Source organism: Pseudophryne corroboree, chromosome 4 (assembly GCF_028390025.1).
Source record: "Pseudophryne corroboree isolate aPseCor3 chromosome 4, aPseCor3.hap2, whole genome shotgun sequence".
Taxonomy (NCBI): Eukaryota; Metazoa; Chordata; class Amphibia; order Anura; family Myobatrachidae; genus Pseudophryne; species Pseudophryne corroboree.
Genome location: NC_086447.1, coordinates 19,194,930 through 19,199,929, shown reverse-complemented (window position 1 = coordinate 19,199,929; position 5,000 = coordinate 19,194,930). Strand labels below are relative to the sequence as shown.

The window sequence follows — 5,000 nt, the reverse complement described above, 5'->3', positions numbered from 1 at the left end:
TCAGAACAAACAATGGAATATCCCCATCATTCCTGGAACACTTGATTAGTTTACAAAACAAGCAACATTTAAAAGAGTGTAGAAGGTTTGATAGGCTCAAGCATCTCTAATCTTGATGTAAGTTTGGCTACACTAAAAAATCTATTGAAAGTGCTTTCCAAACTAGCTCTGTAGCCAGTTGATAGTAATTGCACAAATATAAGTCAAACTATTAGTGATATTTTCCAAATGATTAAACATGACAATTTGTGTGATAAAGCAACACAGGAATAAGTAGTTGAATCTCTTTTGTGTAGTCAAATCATTTTTCATTTTGCTTGGAAAGTTGATAATGTTTAAAATTAACACTCAATCATTTTAATAGCACGTAATATCACAGCTGTATGATCATGGAATCCTTCGATAGCTCAGCTGGTAGAGCGGAGGACTGTAGAGGTGATTGGTACAGAAATCCTTAGGTCGCTGGTTCAATTCCGGCTCGAAGGATGATGCTTTCGATAAACTTAGATGTCAGTACTGACATTTTACAAACCCAAAACTGTATCAAGTATAAAGCATTCTCCAAGTTATATTTTAAAAATCATTAACGCAGGTCACTGTGGTCAGGATTAACTTCCCGTGGAAATCATCTCTGATACAATATTACTTCAGTCATCCTCAAAGCCTGAAATGAAGTAGCTCAACCCATAGAGAAACTTTTGTGAAAACACCTTATTGCTTGAGAGGTAGTTGTGGCCGAGTGGTTAAGGCGATGGACTAGAAATCCATTGGGGTCTACCCGCGCAGGTTCAAATCCTGCCAACTACGACCACATGGTTGTTTTATTTTTCAGAAAATTTACTAAAAGCTTGAAACCAGTGTTGCTCAGGGTGAGTCAGGAACTGGCACATCAAAATCTTTAGGATGCCTGCCTGTTCTCTCTTTCTCTATCCGTCATTCTCCTCCTCTACTTGAGACTGAGCCCAGGAATCTCAGCAGCCATACTAAGTAGCATTTATTAATTACAAATGCATTTTGAATGTCAAATTTGTAAGAAAGTTTTGTACATTTAGCAAAATATCAAATTCATTTGAAAGAAAATGATGTCCACTCAAAGTAAAAAGAGCTTTGGTTACTTTCAATGCACAACATTTTACTTTCAAATCGTGTCAGATGACTTTCAGTGCTAATTATTATATCATTAACCTCTCCTTTATTAAAAATTGTGCTTTAATGCAAAAAAAGAAAAATAATTGTCTGTGCATACTCTCATGTAGCACAATTATCTTCACTAGCTCAAAAGGGCCGCTCATTGTCCAAAATGAATTGTCAAATCAGAACAAACAATGGAATATCCCCATTATTCCTGGAACACTTGATTAGTTTACAAAACAAGCAAAATTTAAAAGAGTGTAGAAGGTTTGATAGGCTCAAGCATCTCTAATCTTGATGTAAGTTTGGCTACACTAAAAAATCTATTGAAAGTGCTTTCCAAACTAGCTCTGTAGCCAGTTGATAGTAATTGCACAAATATAAGTCAAACTATTAGTGATATTTTCCAAATGATTAAACATGACAATTTGTGTGATAAAGCAACACAGGAATAAGTAGTTGAATCTCTTTTGTGTAGTCAAATCATTTTTCATTTTGCTTGGAAAGTTGATAATGTTTAAAATTAACACTCAATCATTTTAATAGCACGTAATATCACAGTTGTACAATCATGGAATAATTCGATAGCTCAGCTGGTAGAGCGGAGGACTGTAGAGGTGATTGGTACAGAAATCCTTAGGTCGCTGGTTCAATTCTGGCTCGAAGGATGACGCTTTCGATAAACTTAGATGTCAGTACTGACATTTTACAAACCCAAAACTGTACCAAGTATAAAGCATTCTCCAAGTTATATTTTAAAAATCATTAACGCAGGTCACTGTGGTCAGGATTAACTTCCCATGGAAATCATCTCTGATACAATATTACTTCAGTCATACTCACAGCCTGAAATGAAGTATCTCAACCCATAGAGAAACTTGTGTGAAAACATCACATTGCATGAGAGGTAGTTGTGGCCGAGTGTTTAAGGCGATGGACTAGAAATACATTGGGGTCTCCCCGCGCAGGTTCAAATCCTGCCGACTACGACCACATGGTTGTTTTATTTTTCAGAAAATTTACTAAAAGCTTGAAACCAGTGTTGCTCAGGGTGAGTCAGGAACTGGCACATCAAAATCTTTAGGATGCCTGCCTGTTCTCTCTTTCTCTATCCGTCATTCTCCTCCTCTACTTGTGACTGAGCCCAGGAATCTCAGCAGCCATACTAAGTAGCATTTATTAATTACAAATGCATTTTGAATGTCAAATTTGTAAGAAAGTTTTGTACATTTAGCAAAATATCAAATTCATTTGAAAGAAAATGATGTCCACTCAAAGTAAAAAGAGCTTTGGTTACTTTCAATGCACAACATTTTACTTTCAAATCGTGTCAGATGACTTTCAGTGCTAATTATTATATCATTAACCTCTCCTTTATTAAAAATTGTGCTTTAATGCAAAAAAAGAAAAATAATTGTCTGTGCATACTCTCATGTAGCACAATTATCTTCACTAGCTCAAAAGGGCCGCTCATTGTCCAAAATGAATTGTCAAATCAGAACAAACAATGGAATATCCCCATCATTCCTGGAACACTTGATTAGTTTACAAAACAAGCAAAATTGAAAAGAGTGTAGAAGGTTTGATAGGCTCAAGCATCTCTAATCTTGATGTAAGTTTGGCTACACTAAAAAATCTATTGAAAGTGCTTTCCAAACTAGCTCTGTGGCCAGTTGATAGTAATGCACAAATATAAGTCAAACTATTAGTGATATTTTCCAAATGATTAAACATGACAATTTGTGTGATAAAGCAACACAGGAATAAGTAGTTGAATCTCTTTTGTGTAGTCAAAACATTTTTCATTTTGCTTGGAAAGATGATAATGTGTAAAATTAACACTCAATCATTTTAATAGAATGTAATATCACAACTGTATGCTCATGGAATCCTTCGATATCTCAGCTGGTAGAGCGGAACACTGTAGAGGAGATTGGTACAGAAATCCTTAGGTCGCTGGTTCAATTCCGGCTCGAAGGATGATGCTTTTGATAAACTTAGATGTCAGTACTGACATTTTACAAACCCAAAACTATACCAAGTATAAAGCATTCTCCAAGTTATATTTTAAAAATCATTAACGCAGGTCACTGTGGTCAGGATTAACTTCCCATGGAAATCATCTCTGATACAATATTACTTCAGTCATCCTCACAGTCTGAAATGAAGTAGCTCAACCCATAGAGAAACTTTTGTGAAAACATCACATTGCATGAGAGGTAGTCGAGGCCGAGTGGTTAAGGCGATGGACTATAAATCCATTGGGGTCTCCCCGCGCAGGTTCAAATCCTGCCAACTCGACCACATGGCTGTTTTATTTTTCAGAAAATTTACTAAAAGCTTGAAACCAGTGTTGCTCAGGGTGAGTCAGGAACTGGCACATCAAAATCTTTAGGATGCCTGCCTGTTCTCTCTTTCTCTATCTGTCATTCTCCACCTCTACTTGAGACTGAGCCCAGGAATCTCAGCAGCCATACTAAGTAGCATTTGTTAATTACAAATGCATTTTGAATGTCAAATTTGTAAGAAAGTTTTGTACATTTAGCAAAATATCAAATTCATTTGAAAGAAAATGATGTCCACTCAAAGTAAAAAGAACTTTGGTTACTTTCAATGCACAACATTTTACTTTCAAATCGTGTCAGATGACTTTCAGTGCTAATTATTATATCATTAACCTCTCCTTTATTAAAAATTGTGCTTTAATGCAAAAAAAGAAAAATAATTGTCTGTGCATACTCTCATGTAGCACAATTATCTTCACTAGCTCAAAAGGGCCGCTCATTGTCCAAAATGAATTGTCAAATCAGAACAAACAATGGAATATCCCCATCATTCCTGGAACACTTGATTAGTTTACAAAACAAGCAAAATTTAAAAGAGTGTAGAAGGTTTGATAGGCTCAAGCATCTCTAATCTTGATGTAAGTTTGGCTACACTAAAAAAATCTATTGAAAGTGCTTTCCAAACTAGCTCTGTAGCCAGTTGATAGTAATTGCACAAATATAAGTCAAACTATTAGTGATATTTTCCAAATGATTAAACATGACAATTTGTGTGATAAAGCAACACAGGAATAAGTAGTTGAATCTCTTTTGTGTAGTCAAATCATTTTTCATTTTGCTTGGAAAGTTGATAATGTTTAAAATTAACACTCAATCATTTTAATAGCACGTAATATCACAGTTGTACAATCATGGAATAATTTGATAGCTCAGCTGGTAGAGCGGAGGACTGTAGAGGTGATTGGTACAGAAATCCTTAGGTCGCTGGTTCAATTCCGGCTCGAAGGATGACGCTTTCGATAAACTTAGATGTCAGTACTGACATTTTACAAACCCAAAACTGTACCAAGTATAAAGCATTCTCTAAGTTATATTTTAAAAATCATTAACGCAGGTCACTGTGGTCAGGATTAACTTCCCATGGAAATCATCTCTGATACAATATTACTTCAGTCATTCTCACAGCCTGAAATGAAGTATCTCAACCCATAGAGAAACTTGTGTGAAAACATCACATTGCATGAGAGGTAGTTGTGGCCGAGTGTTTAAGGCGATGGACTAGAAATACATTGGGGTCTCCCCGCGCAGGTTCAAATCCTGCCGACTATGACCACATGGTTGTTTTATTTTTCAGAAAATTTACTAAAAGCTTGAAACCAGTGTTGCTCAGGGTGAGTCAGGAACTGGCACATCAAAATCTTTAGGATGCCTGCCTGTTCTCTCTTTCTCTATCCGTCATTCTCCTCCTCTACTTGAGACTGAGCCCAGGAATCTCAGCAGCCATACTAAGTAGCATTTATTACTTACAAATGCATTTTGAATGTCAAATTTGTAAGAAAGTTTTGTACATTTAGCAAAATATCA

At 35.9% G+C, this 5,000-nt stretch overlaps 6 non-coding genes across 6 annotated transcripts; all 6 read left to right on the top strand.

Annotated features, from left to right (window-relative positions):
• Nucleotides 1-396: 396 nt before the first annotated feature.
• Nucleotides 397-486, top strand: TRNAY-GUA (transfer RNA tyrosine (anticodon GUA)). The gene is given in 2 exon segments: nucleotides 397-433; nucleotides 451-486. It is a non-coding gene; the product is annotated as a tRNA-Tyr (tRNA).
• Nucleotides 487-725: 239 nt separating this feature from the next.
• Nucleotides 726-807, top strand: TRNAS-AGA (transfer RNA serine (anticodon AGA)). The gene has a single exon. It is a non-coding gene; the product is annotated as a tRNA-Ser (tRNA).
• A 1,231-nt stretch (nucleotides 808-2,038) lies between these two features.
• TRNAS-AGA (transfer RNA serine (anticodon AGA)) lies at nucleotides 2,039-2,120 on the top strand. Its single transcript has one exon. It is a non-coding gene; the product is annotated as a tRNA-Ser (tRNA).
• Nucleotides 2,121-3,352: 1,232 nt separating this feature from the next.
• Nucleotides 3,353-3,435, top strand: TRNAY-AUA (transfer RNA tyrosine (anticodon AUA)). The gene has a single exon. It is a non-coding gene; the product is annotated as a tRNA-Tyr (tRNA).
• Nucleotides 3,436-4,334: 899 nt separating this feature from the next.
• TRNAY-GUA (transfer RNA tyrosine (anticodon GUA)) lies at nucleotides 4,335-4,424 on the top strand. The gene is given in 2 exon segments: nucleotides 4,335-4,371; nucleotides 4,389-4,424. It is a non-coding gene; the product is annotated as a tRNA-Tyr (tRNA).
• A 239-nt stretch (nucleotides 4,425-4,663) lies between these two features.
• TRNAS-AGA (transfer RNA serine (anticodon AGA)) lies at nucleotides 4,664-4,745 on the top strand. Its single transcript has one exon. It is a non-coding gene; the product is annotated as a tRNA-Ser (tRNA).
• Nucleotides 4,746-5,000: the final 255 nt, after the last annotated feature.